Here is a 15,615-nt window from a genome sequence, read left to right as displayed (position 1 = left end):
GTTTAGGAGTGTCTTTTAAATAATGGTGCTTTTTTTGAAACAAATCCACAATTATAAGAAGTTCTATGTTGTAGATCTTACACTTAATCTTAGTTGTTGAAATTTTTTTAGAATAAAAACTATTAAGTAAAGTTTATCATTTACGTTTATTTATAAAAATAAAAGATCTAAAACAAAGTTTGATGTATTTGTTTCTATAAAAAATGGCTTAAAAAAGTCAATATGATACAAGATTGGTACAAAAATAAAGATTGTCTTTAAACTTCAAATACTGCTTCCACTTCTTGATTCTATTAAAATTTGTCTTTACAAGTCAAATGTTTAAGTAGAGCTAGAACTTGAAAAAAGTCCTTTATGAAGATCTCATAGTAATTAAAAAATATCAAAAAGCAATCAACATGTATCTACAATGATTTTTTTTTTCTACACAAATAGAATTGAAGCTCCTAGTGAAGATTTGAAATGGTCTATGAAGTTCTTAGAAAGATTCTTTTTAGTATATTCCTTAAATTCAGTTAATTCATTTTATAATAAACTATAAATTGGTCCAAATGGCAATTGAGATTCTTCTTGAAAGTAAATTGATCAATCATAGGAATGATGTTCTAGAAGACTATCTATAATTTATTTTTCAAATACATCTTAAAAATCTTAATATTGGCTATAATTGCCATTTGAAATCTTTGCACCATTAAAAAAAAGTATGGCATAAATGACACAAAATTATTCTTCTTTTGCAACATGTAAGAAAGCTCTTGCACCTACAAATACAAATTTGGTTGTATTAGACTTATGAATTTTTATTTAATTAATTATATTCTTAATTATACTTTTAAAAATACTAAGACTATAAAAAATCTAATTTAATTGAAAATTATATATTTTTAAATATAATTAATCTAAAATAATTAGATTAGAAGGAAATTTAATAATACTAAATATCACAAAGCTACTATAACCATTAGTTATTACTTTTAAAAAACATATTTCATAAGTAACATCTCTAGAAGATAATAAATAATCATTTATGATTTCTACATGAATATGTTTTTTTTTTTTTTTGGTTCTTGTTGTTCTCGTTGTGTTCAAGCTTCAATATACCAAAGCAATTGAACTAATAGAGGTAGATTTGAACACGGGGAAAAACTGGTTATATAAATTGGGTCTGTTAGTGTCACAATTGATTGTACTCTGACTATCTGAAATCAATTATCAAACTACAAAACACCAAGGCTTACTACTTCCATCTTAATTCAACACATAATCCATTCTTTGACTATCAATTCAACAATACTTCCATATTCTTATCTGCTCATCTCTCACTTATTGTCTTTGCAGTTTATATATATTTAATTACTGATCTTCAGCTTACTTATTATATTTAGTTTCTCAATTCATCATACACAATTCAATATCTTCACTTAATACAACACAATTTGATAATCTCAATTCTCAAGGTCACAGATTTTCTCCAAATCGGTCAGTCCAAAGTCATATTCCACAATATTCTAATCACAATTTCAATAATACTTCTCTCAATCACAATTCTTCATAAGAAAATAATAAAAGCAAAAAAAATAAATAAGTAGCACCAAGCTTACCCCGGCTTATGACTTTTTTAGTCTGGCCCCTCGGCTTACGACTCTCCCAAACTGGCCCCGATCTCTCTTTCCTCAACCTCTTTATCCTACCCAAAAGATGATCCATCAGCCAATGGATTTCAAAGGTTATGACCATTTGAATTCTTAACCATTTGTTCAACTAACAACCTATTGTTGCCAACTAAACTGCCTAATCATTAGTCTAATTCTCGAGGTTGTCAACAACCAACTAGTAACTTATCTTAAAATTTGTTTATATATTCTACATACTCCTACTCCTAATTGTGCAGCGCCCTTACAAACACACAATTGTTACCTATCTAAAAACTATTTAACAAAATTCTACAAAGATACTATTTTCTTTGGCCCACCCAATTGATCATTTGCTGTATTATCGAATGTGCGTTCCACTAAATCTAGTTCCAATTGTAAATCTTCTTCCTCTTCTTTTAGTCCGTCTATTGACTCTTTCCTCAACTGGTTTGAGAGATCTTTATTATACTCTCCCAATTCACGGACTTGAGCTTCTAGTTTCAAGATCTGGACATCCTGAAGTTCCAATTGTTGCTGCTGCTGACTCATCCATTCTAGAACATCTTCAATCGATACTTGTGACCGACTCTTCACTGTTAACTCTTAATTGGAACAACTACTCTCAAAAACACAAGAAATACAAGAAAATGGTACTCCAGTCAACCCAAAACAACACCACAAAATGACTTTAACTGGTGCCCCACTCCTATTCTTTTACTACTTGGTGATAATGACAACATATTACACATATTGTCTATGAAAGGTAATGAGAAGTAATCTTTCTTGGTGGCCACATTAAGTTTCTAAAAATCTTGACAAATTCAGATTTTTCCATTCTTTTTCGGTCCCATCTCAATTAGCGAAATCCATTCATTATACAAGACTGGGTAAATAAAATCAATTGTCAAATAGAGATCCAAGCAAAAGCTGATTTATGATGTAAGAAAAATTTTGTCCAGCAGGTTAACTCATGTGCACATCATACGTGGTCATCCAATCAATACTAACTTTAGTAGAGATTTTTGAATCCTTCGGATATATCAAGTACTCCCTCGGACCACCACATTAGAAACCACTCTAAGGTGTTAGTCTGCTTCCACGGACGCCTCCGTAATTGCTGCTATTGCATCATCATCGGTGCTAAGTTCATTGTTCGATATCAATTCAGATGCTAGCAATTGAGATTCCCTGTGATAGTATACTACATACATTTTTAACACCATTTTATCTCTACCCTTGTCAATTGTCAAAGTATCCCTATCTCAATCGTTCTTGGCCTTTGCTTGATAAAGCCAGGGTCGTCCCAATAAAATTGGATATGATAAAATCAAATGTTATAATCGAAAGACAATGTAGTCAATGTCATATGCAATATCTGTAGTTATAATTTGAATACTTCGTAAAACACCTATTGGTTTAACTTGGCTATTATCTGCCATCTGTAACACCAATGTTGTGGGTACTAAGAGATCCAAATCTAAAGCATCCATTATATTAATGTTCATTAAATTGACACTAGAACCACCATCTACCTGAACACCAGAGATCATGACACCGTCATTCAAAATATTGATGGTTGGTGCACTGGGATGAGGGTTCAAATTGACTTCACAAACTTTGTTATTACGTTGCCTATGCCGTGTTAATGATGAATTCAATATAAAACGGCACTCTAGTGTGACCGTTAGAAGTTGCTTCATAGAAATAGAAGGTCGAATAATGTCCAGATCCTTCAAAATGTAATAGGATTTCATATTTAAGATAATGCGCAATGCCTTCTTTCTTTTCATTGGTTTGAATTTAATTCCGTGAGATAAGATATTTTTCTACCGTAGACTCGAAATTGGAACAGTAATTGGAGCTTCTTTGGAATTTGTGCCCCCAAGAGGATCTTTCAACAGATAGGATGTTTTTCAAAACTGCGTAGAAAATGGAACAACTTGAAACAGAATCAAAGCCTCCATAATTGGTACCTCATTGGGGTGCACAACCAATTCAAGTCTCATACTGGGTGAGAGGCCCATAACAGGACCTGGATTGAATGGCCCCATAATTGGGTCAAATTGGCCCTTCGCATCAGGCTCATCTAAATGTTTAATTGGTCCTTTTTTCCTTTTGTTGACTTTTGGTAAGAACGGCTTCGACACATTCCACCCGATTTATCCAAAAATCTTGAGGACCTTGATTTATCTCCTCCATTTTTCCTTGGCTTTGGATCTGCTGATCCCAATTATTGAAATTGAATGGAGCATTACATTGCTAATAAGTATATCCCGACTTCTTGCAATTCGCACAAACTCGTGCATAATTGTCACTAGCTTTGGGATTGAGACATTCACTGGCACAATGACCAATCAGCCTGTAACAAAAATAATGAAGTCGTCTTCTTGCACCTCCATCTGACATATTGGGTGTCTCCACTGGTATATACTTATTAGGCTTGTTCCATGTAGGGTTAGAAAATAATCCTGGTTGTCGCGTTGGTATGGAGGATATTTGATTTGATGACATCGATGGAGTATATTACTCATACCTTTACTGCTCCTTCTCGTAGTTCTAAGGATTTGATGCAGATCCCTAATTAAAATTAGAACTTTGAAAGTTATTGAATGTTTGATTTTCTCGATTAAATCAATTTCCATTCCATCCATACATATTTCTCATTTAAACTTGATTGACTTTTCTTTGAGTCGATGGGATCATGGTCTAATTATTACATTGTTGTTGCCTTTATAAATGCCAACAGTTTTGGATAGGGTGCTTTCCTCCACAAAATGTAAATTGAATACCCATTTGTCTCGATGATGGACATTCTGTATCAAAATGACCTTATTTCTTACAATTATTATACCATACATTAGGTCTAGTATTAAAAGGCTTATGTCATTTCTCCTTATCTTTAGCCAAATTCATGACCAATTCTTCCATCTTCTTTGTTAATTTTAATGACAAGGCTTCATTTGGATCTGTAACAGTCGCATTTGTAAACAACTTCGGTTGTTGATAGGTTGGCGATATAAAATAAGGTATCATTATTATTGACACTATTGCTTGGAGTGGGGTAGCATTAATTGATTTTTGTAACATAACATTCTTCATGTTGGAGTCAGCCATTTGTGGATAATTACCTATCGACACATTTTTTGATTGTATTTGTTGGCTTCCTAAACTTGTAATCATCGTGGCTCCCACTGTTAATAATTGGTCATAATGACATTCTTTCCATACCTTTACTCGTGCCAACAATGCCTCTACCGTAGATGGTCGAGCCTCTTTTACAAACATTTTCAATTTTGGTGGATGCAAACCATTGATTAATATTGATAATATAAATACATCTGGCATTTGATTATTTGGCCATTTACGAATATATCCATGACTTGGCCATAATAGGACTCTATTGATTCCCTCGCAAATATCCTACTATTCATAAAACTTTATCTAAGCCAATCTTCAAATCCAATTGGTCTAAAATAGATTAGAAAGGCATTCTTCAAGGCCTCCCAATTGAAAAATCTATCCACTGGTTGCTGAATATACCATTCAAAAGCTGTATCTTTTAAAGTTGTTGGCAACCATCTCAACCAAATGTCTTCAGTTCTATCATTACTAGTCACGCAGGATGTCAAGAATTGAGATATATGGTGATGAGGATCAGAGCCCGACCAACCACTAAAAGTAGGTAATGGTGCCACACTTGTAGTTCGGTCTCCTATTTCTCCTATTTGTACTACAATTGATACTTCTTGCACTATCGCGGCCATTGGTGTTATTACTGGTTTCTTTGCTATTTAAATTTGAATTTTTCTTCCTTTGGTTTTACTTGGACTTACAATTCCTTTTTGTTATACCCGTAGGAGACTTCTTATGCATAATCGCTCCTGTCTTTCTTTTGCTTGTCGATTAATTCTTTGATAATCTTCCCCTTCATGATTATCACTCATAAACTTTTATTCTTATTTATAAAATCAATACTGCCTTGAATTATAACTCACATATTTGTAATCCTAAAACTAGTTCTTCTCATATTCTCATTCAACATATAATTCCATCTCACATACAATCAATTTCTAACATTTCATATTCTTATCATTTCTTCGGCAGCGACACCAAAATATTATTCTCATTGTGTTCAAGCTTTAATATACCAAAGCAATCAAACTAATAGAGGTGGGTTCAAACACGGGGAAAAACTGGTTATATGAATTGGGTCTGTTAGTGTCACAATTGACTATACTCTTGCTATCTAAAATCAATTATCAAACTACAAAAGACCAAGGCTTACTACTTCCATCTTGATTCAACACATAATCTATTCTACAACTATGAATTCAACAATACTTCTATATTCTTATCAGTTCATCTCCCACTTATTTTCTTTGCAGTTTGTACATATTTAATTACTGATCTCCAATTTATTTATTATATTTAGTTTCTCAATTCATCACATAGAATTCAATATCTTCACTTAACACAACACAATTCAATAATCTCAATTCTCAAGGTCACAGTTTTTTTCCAAATCGGTCAGTTCAAAGTCATATTCCACAATATTCTAATCAGACTTTTAACAATACTTCTCTCAATCACAATTCTTCATAAGAAAATAATAAAAGCAAAGAAAACAAAGAAGTAGTACCAAGCTTACCTCAGCTTATGACTTTCTTAGTCTGACCCCTCAACTTACTACTCTCATAGTCTGGCCCCCCGGCTTATGACTCTCACAGTTTGGCCCTGATCTCTTGTTCCTCAAAAGATGATCCGTTGGCCAACGAATTCGAAAGGTTATGATCTTTTGAATTCTTAACCATTTGTTCTATTAACAATCTATTGTTACCAACTAAACTGCCTAACTATAAGTCTAATTCTCAAGGTTTTTAATAATCAACTAGTAATTTATCACAAAATTTATTTACCTATTCTACAGTTCTTTATAATATAAATTATACTTAAAATATATTATATCTTTTAACAAACTCTTCATCTAAAATAAAAGCTAAGGCTTATAAATCTAATAAGATAGAGATTTTATAATATTTAGGTTCTAAACTAATATCTATCGTAAAACATGGAAATAATTTTAAGGAGAGAATAGGAACTTCATCAGATATTATATAAGGTTTTAGCTATATTATGTCTATTGTAATTGGATAAACTTATTTTTTGACATATTTTCTTTTTTAATAGTTGTATTTTTTATTTTATAATTCAGTTGCTTCTTTGCACAATATTGAGTAGTGTGCTTTGATTTTTTACAATATAAATATAATCCTTATTGACAATGACGAGTCTATTCTTGTTTAGTAAAAAGTTTAAAATATATAAATCAATTTGGATATCCTCTACTTTCAAAGATATGTATTGAAAAGATGTTGGTGTTGCCAATTGAATTATAATAATATTGAGGGCTACTTATACAATTCTTAGATCAAAATTCAAAAAATTGATTGTCATACTTTATAGCAAAATCAATTGCTTGATTCAATGTTTGAAGATTAGATAAATTGAGCATCAATTTTTTTATCTCATATTATAAATCATAAAGAAATTGGCTAATTAATGTAGTATCATTTGACTTGATATAAATTAAAAATTATCTAAATTATGAAGCATATAATGTTATAGATTAATTTTTTTATTATAAAATATAAATCTTATTTATTACAAGACAAGTTGAATCATATTTTCTATACTTAGATCAAAGCTCTATCAAAAAATCTTTCAAATTATCCAATATTGAATCATATCATTTAAAAAAAGATGAAAATGATGATAATTCTAAACCAGAAAGTAGTATTTCAACAAACTCAACTTGTGATCTTGAAATTTCATAGCTTTAGAATTGAAGTTCAAATGCTAATTGTGTTTGATTACTGAATCCTCAAAACTTTAATCTTATACCATCAAACTTCTTAACTAAGGCAATTCTTGGTTCTTTAGTACTTGAATGGTGTTTTACCATAAGAAAAGGAACATAATCTGATACAAATGTTGAAGCTGCTCTAATCATCTCTATATGTCCTCTTTTTGTCATTTTTGTTCTTTCTTGTAGTAGTAAATTGAATTGATGTATTACAAGTATTAACTCTTTTAATTTTTCTTGTATTTGTATTATTGCACTCTTCATTCTAATAAGTTTTGCCATAAAAAAATTTAGAAGAAAAGAAATATTTAATATTACTCAACACAAGTAAAAGAAAGAATTTAAAAGTAGAAAAAAATGCTATGAATAATACTAGCTTAAAAAAAGATAATTTATTACTTCTAATATGCTTATGTCTTATCAAAAAAAAGAAGTAATCTATTCTTAATCAAGAAAAGATGAAGCTTTGATATTGTAAGTATATTCTTGTCAATCTATTAAAGACAAGAACTTGATGAAAGTAAATAAACAAGTGAAACTTTCTCAAAGAAGTATGATAAAATAAAAATAATGAAATATATTTATCAAAAAGAAATTAAAATGGTTTTTTTCAAAAGACAAAAATATTATAAACTTCTTGAAATTAGATTAGAAGCAAGAAAAAAATTGACAAGACTAAAAAAGGCTTTACTCTTGTTTTTATATATACTATCTACCTAGGAGCTATGTGATGACATTCTATAAGACCTCCAAAATATGTTGAAATGTACAGCATCTATTTCATCTTACAAAGCAAGTTTTCTATATAGACACCACATAGTTAGCTTATTATATATGCTACCAATATGTATGGCACATGGTTAACTTGTTGACAAAGTTTCTAATCTATCAATCAACTACAAATACATGTAAAGTCAAAACAACATCTATGAAGCTTTTAGGAAGCTTTTCTAAAAGTTACTATGAAATTAATTTACTTTTATTTATTTCTATCTTTTCATATTATTTTCGTAATAATTATAGTAAATATATATTTTTTATAAGAAATAAGAATAAGATTGAAGTATAGTAGAGTTGAACTAGAGTGGAGATGGAAGTGAGATTGGAATTGAGTGTGATTGGAATATAGTAGAAATGGAAATGAAGTTGCAACACAATAGAGTTGAAATAGAGTAAAGACAAGAATGAAGTTGAAATAAGATAGAATTAAGATAAGATAGAAATGAGAGTGAAATTGGAATAAAATGAGATTATGATAGGATGGAGATAGAAATGGGATCAAGATAGAGTAGAGAAGTGAGTGAAATTGGAACAAAGTGGGATTAAAATAAGATTGAGATAGAAGTAAGGTTAAAACAAAATAGAGTTGGAATAAAGTGAAGACAGAAGACATGGGTTGAGAATGGTATTGGGTACATGGAATAGATATATAATAAATCATAAGGTGACAAGGGAGGTGTGAGCCCAAAATTTACCACTCGATGAAACTGATGCCATACAACAAGTTCAAGGGGTGGAATAAGAGAGCTCTCAATTGTTTAATTGTTAAATTGATTTAAATATTTATATTAATAATTAAATTAACTTTAAGCCTTCCAAGCAATGGTTATCCAAATAAAATAAAATGAATTTTTTTAATGAGATTACTATGATCTTCAAGCTATTTGCATGATCTCCACTTAAATCTTAATGGATTCTTCAAGATCATTTATATAATCTATAATTACTAATTTTTATGTGATTAAAAAATTATAATTAATTATAGTAGAAAAATAATTAATTAGTTGAAACTAATAAATTATTATCTCTTAAATAATTGATGGTAAAAGTAATTGATCAAATTATTATTATTAATTCATAATAAAAGTAAAAAAAATCTTAAAGGTTGAATTAAAAATAAAAGTTGAAAGTAAAAATTTAAAATTTAATAATAAAATTTTAAAGTAAAAATTTAAAATTTAATAATAAAAATTAAAAATTAATTAAAAATTGAAATTAAAAATAAAGTAAAAAATAAAAGTTAAAAATAAAAGAAAGAAGATCAAAGGTTAAAAGTTAAAAATTTTAATTTAAAAGCTGAAATATAGAAGTTAAAAATTAATATAAAGATAAAATTAAAGTAGGGCTAAAGAGAGATAAAAGCAAAGGTAATTTGACAATGCCGAAGAATTAAGGGTAGCAAATTCTTTTCTATTCCAATATTTTCTAAATTTTTTAATTAACTCCAAATTGAATGATTTTTAGTTTATTGAAAATTTAACTTAAAAGCGCTCTTTTTCCAATAAATTTAAATTCAATCTAGTACCTAAGCGACGAGAATTTCTCCTTCAAAGTTGACTTACTAAGACTGCCTTGGCAGGCAACCTCCCTCTACTTGAAAATTGACCAAAAATTTAATTTTTCTTCAAATTCAGTGAAATTTATATCATTAAAAGCTCAGCTTGAATATGCACTTAGTACCAAAATTTCACAATAATCCAATTAGGAAGCACTAAGAAATGCCTTTTCAAAGGTGGTTGATCTAAACTGCCAAGGCAGCCGACCCTCACGCATTCAAAATTCCACCAAAATTCTGCCCTTACTCCAAATCAAGTGATCCTTACCTTGTTGGAAAGCTAACAACAAAAGATACAACTAAAGAAATAATTCATATCAAAAATAATAAAAATTGAATGACTAATTGAGGGAAATCTGAGGCTCTTAAACCCTTAGAGTATTTGAAAGGCCAAGGGAACTATCTACCACAAGGACCTATATCTTAAAACCCAATGTCCATCATTCACTACTCCAAATCCATGCATACACAACCACAAGTTTACAATGAGATTAAAAATCAAAAAACAAAATTTAAGATTAGGGTTTAGGACCAAACTTTGGCATGGTTTTGCCTTTCATCAAAATAGAAGAAAGAGAGGGCTTGGGGAACCAAGCCACGCTTATACAATTAAGTGGTGGGTTATAGAAGGGCAGCCACATTTCCACCCTTGATTTCTAAGATCCCTAATGTAGATCTATGGCCCTCATTCATCCAAGAGTTAATTTCGTTACTAAGGCTGATGGCTCTTGTAAGTCGTCAAAAAAGTATTTTTTTGATAAATCTAACTACACTATTGTGTTCAAAACACCTTTTTTATGCTACTATCAACTACTCGCATGCCTCAATCCATGTTTAATTGCAATTTTCATGGAAGTTTTTACTTACAAGGATGTTTGCAATTTTTTATAAAATTCTTCAAAATGAAAATTTCCTTGCTTCACTTGTATTTTGAAGGATAGGGTGCTGATCTTGTTTTCTTCACTCTACGGGATGAATCCAATACCACCATTACATTAAAAAGATTCCCTTTAATTAGAAGAATCACCATGCCGCTTGAATTTGTCAAATTTGGAGGAAAGCTCAAAACTATCATTGTTAAACTTCACTAAATCTTTTAGAGAATTATAATTCTAACTCATTATAAATCATGTGAAATGATTATAGGTGCACTTGTAGGCTTTTAGTCAACCCTCATAGTAATGACTAACAACTTCTAAATTTTTAAAACCAATTAAGTTGTCATTATAATTTTCTAGTTCTTATCACTTTAATCCTAATTAACCTAATTTAAAGAATTAGTCTATAATTTATACCATCAAAGGTTGTTATCCTAAAAATTCTATAAAACTAAATTCTATCAATATAAATCCTAATTTAACATGCTGAATTATCATAAAATAGGAAAATTACAAAAATTTAAATTTTAAAGCATAATTGAGAGCTCTCAGGGAGATGTGGCTTTAATAATTTTTTATTAATATATAAGATTACTATGCATAAATTAGAATATATCTTAAAAATATATATAAATTATTTGAATATATATATATTTTTAATATATTATATAATTTTGATATTTTATATATATTTTAAATAAAATATTATTTAATTTTATATAATTTATTTTATAATATTATTAGAATTATTAAATAATAATTATTTTAGATATTATTTTAAATAATATAATTTAAATTATTATAAAATTAATTATTATATGATTATTAAAAAATAAGTTTATAATTATATAGAAGTAAGTTTTTTGTATTATATTTATAATATTAATATATTTTATTATTTTATTTTATTTTTAATATTTCAATTTTTTATTTTATTTTTTATTATTTTAAATACATTAGATAATAATAATATTTTAAAAGAACTTCTTAAAACTACACTCTAACTTTATTAAAGTCACACATTTCTTTCTATCACATAATTCACTTTGTATATGTCATTTATTACCGACCTTATTTTCAATCATCTTTTTTCATTTCCGTCCCACATTCTCCACTTTGTCCAACTCCACTTCCATCCCTACTTTGTCTTGGCCTTGATTCTATTTCTACCATGTCTTAATCTTGATCCTACTTCTATCTTAAAAAATTTATTTATTTATTTATTATTTTATGAATTTATCATATATATATATATATATATATATATATATATCAAAATTTATCAATTAGGTTTTAAGTAATTGGAGGTTGAAAATGATTTGCAAATAGTTGGAAGCCACATTGGTAAATCATGCCTAAGTCTCAATCCTTGAATCAAACTAACATCAATCTATTCCAAATCTCAATCATTGTGGCCCAATGCCTTTGCAACCTACAATTTCAACTTTTTACTTATTTAAAATTTGAACTTGGCTATATCGTAGAGGCACTTAGAACTAGATTCTCCTTATTTGAATTTACCTATTCCAAGCTATACCTTGTCACGGACCAAAAATACAAACAAGAAATCTAAACAAGAAGTTCAAGAAGAAATGAGAAGAACTAGATTATCAGATGAGTACAAGAGCAACGCCAAGAGAATTGAGCTAGAGCTTCAAGAGATGTGTTGTCGAGACTGAAGAACCCTTTAGCCTCGACTCCTATATATACTACTGGCCTATGGTTCTAAGGAAGCGCATCAAGAAGCTTCCCAAGAACTATGAAGCTTCTCGAGCAACTATCCAAGAGCTAGGAAGCTTCTCAAGTAACTTCTTAGAATCTACTAGAATATTCTAAGAATCTTCTAGAGCCTTCTAAAAGAATCTTTAGGGAATCTTCAAAGAATCTTTAAGGAATCTTTGAAGAATATTCTAAGAGTATATTCAAGGAATCTTCTGGAAGTTTCTAGAGACTTCTTTCTAGAAGGTTTTAGAAACTTGTCTCTAGAAAGGTCTAAGGACTATGTCCCTAACATCACCTCCTCCTTTAGCTTCGAGGTCTCCGAGAAGCAATGTTATCGTCAGTCAATACCAACGCAAGAAAATGAAGATCTGTCGCATAACCTCTGCTATGAACTCCAATTGTTGTTCACGAGGCAAGTGATTCAATGGTCCTTGAAGCCAACGGTAGTGGCCCACGCCTTCAACTTCTGACCAAGCATGAACCTCCATGTCTTCATTGTGAAATTGTCCTGCAAACACTCCTTCTGGCTGACCATTTGTCACGGACACAAAATACAGACTTGAAATCTAACAAGAAGTTCAAGAAGAAGTGGCAGAACTAGATTAAACAGATGAGTACAAGAACAACACCAGAAAGATGAGCTAGAACTCCAAGAGATGTGTTGTCGAGACTGAAGAACCCTTCAGCCTCGACTCCTTTATATACTACTGAATAGGAAGCTTCTCGAGCTACTTCTGCTAACTAGGACGTTTCTCCAACAACTTCTACTAATTAGGAAACTTTTTGAGCAACTTCCTAGAATCTATGAGAATATTCTAGAACCTTCTAAGAATATTCTAGAATCTTCTAAGAGAATCTTTAGAGAATATTCTAAGAATCTTCTAAAATCTTCTAAATGAATCTTTAGAGAATCTTTAGAGAATCTTTAGAGAATATTCTAGAAGAATATTCGAAGAATCTTCCAATGTATGTCCATGACATCACCTCCTCTTCTAACTTTGAGGTCTCCGAGAAGCAATGTTGTTATCAGTCAATACCAACGCAAGAAAATGAAAATCTGTCGCATCACATCCGCTATGAATTCCAATTGTTGTTCGCGAGGCAAATGATTCATCGGCCCTTGGAGCCAACGGTAGTGACCAACACCTTCAATCTCTGACCAAGCGTGGACTTCTGTGTCTTCATTGTGAAACTGTCCTCCAAACACACCTTCTGGCTGACCGTCGTAGGTAGGCTCGACCTCAAATACAATTACTAGCGATCTGTTGCTCGGTATCCTCCGACGTCGTCGTGGTGCAGGCGGTTCTTCATCTCGCGGTCGTCTTCGTGAGCTAGTCGCTTGAGATGACATAACAAGTGTAGTATCTTGACTATCCATGTCCAAAGGCTAAAATGATGAGAGCAAACTATAGTTACTAACAAAGTTCTACACTATCGAACTATGGGTTTTGGAGGTGCCTTCCCCCCTTTTTATGCTACTTGATGAGCAAGCTTCAGCAAGAAGCTATCGTTGAATCGGCTTAGGTTTATGAGGATATCGTTGATGAAATTCTTGTACCTTTTTTGGTGCATTGGCAAGATTTTCGGCACGCTCTTACGTTCGTTCATTGATGTGGTATCCACTCCAATGCACTAAATACTCCAATTTTCTCCTATTATGCCGTGAATCTAGTACCTTTTCCACCTCGTATTCTTCATGGTTTTCAATTTCGATACTTGGTGGCAGACTTTGTACTCTTTGGGGAAAAGCTGACTCTCGATAAGGTTCCAACAAAGACACATGAAAGACTGGATGTACCTTCATAGTAGCTGGTAACTCTAGACGATATGCCACCGGATTGATCTGCTTCCCGATAACAAATGGCCCTCATCTCCGATAGTCCAATTTGTCACATGGCCGCTTGGTCTTGATATTCCGTCGAAGAAGCCATACTTTACTTCCAACTTTAAAAGTAGGCGCCTCATTTCGATATTTATCTGCAGATGCCTTGTAACTCTCTTGGGCAGATTGTAATTGAAGCTTCAACGTCGCTTGAAGCTCCGATAGTTGCTTCACAAATCCTTCAGCTGCTGGGTTGTTATTTGCTGAAGAACTCAATAAATCGAGCTTGGGGTGGTATCCGTAGTTGGAGAAGAATGGTGTTTGTTGAGTTGACGCATGAAGAGTGTTGTTGTATGCGAACTCAGCAAGCGGTAGATATGCAGTCCAATCATCTTGTTGATAGTTGATGCTGCATCGTAAATATTGCTCCAAAACTTGATTCACCAGCTCCGTTTGACCGTCAGTTTGAGGATGAAAAGCCGAAGAGAGCTTAATATCCACCTTCAATATCTCAAAGAGAGACCTCCAAAACTTCGATACAAACTGAGTACCTCGATCCGACACGATATCATCTGGTAGGCCATGATAACGATATATGTTATCAAGAAAGAGTCTTGCTGTATCTTCACTTGACGATGTTTTCTTGCAAGGCACGAAATGCGCCATCTTTGTAAATCGATCCACCACAACAAAGATGCTGTCAAATGAATTCGATGGCGGTAGGTCCGTAATGAAGTCCATAGAAACTGAAGACCATGGTCGGTGCGGAATAGGCAATGGCTGGAGAAGTCCATACGGACGATGTCGAGGGATCTTGGATCTTGAACAAACATCACAAGAAAGGAAAAATTCCTTCACATCCTTCCACATTTGGGGCCACCAAAAATCTCGTGAAATGAGCTCCAAAGTCTTGTTGAATCCAAAATGTCCCGCAGCTGGAAAGTCGTGGCGAGATTGAAGTACTCGAAGTCAAGTTGGTCCTTTTGGGATATACAACCGCTCCTCAAAATACAGAAGATCTCCCTCCACCTTAAACTTGTTATTATCGACACGTTGTTTGATGTCAAGAGCTATAGAATCCTCAATGGTCGCAGTACGTACCTCGTTGAGGAAGCCGTCATCGATAGTTGCAACAATAGCAAAAATCCTGAATTTTTCTGGTTTCAACAATGTTGTACATTGTTGATCAAACGCTGCTTCTCCAGCCTTTGGCGCAAGATACGATCTCCTCGATAATGCGTCAGATAATCCTTCCTGTTTTCCAGGGCGGTAGGTGATAATAAAGTCAAATCGTGATAAAGACATATTCTATCGAGCTTGACGACGATTCAAAATTCGAGCTGTCATGAAGTACTCCAAAT

The sequence above is a fragment of the Physcomitrium patens genome, chromosome 21 (assembly GCF_059467195.1).
Source record: "Physcomitrium patens ecotype Gransden chromosome 21, ASM5946719v1, whole genome shotgun sequence".
NCBI lineage: Eukaryota > Viridiplantae > Streptophyta > Bryopsida > Funariales > Funariaceae > Physcomitrium > Physcomitrium patens.
The sequence above is the reverse complement of the archived record's forward strand: the minus strand, read 5'-3'. Positions refer to the sequence as shown.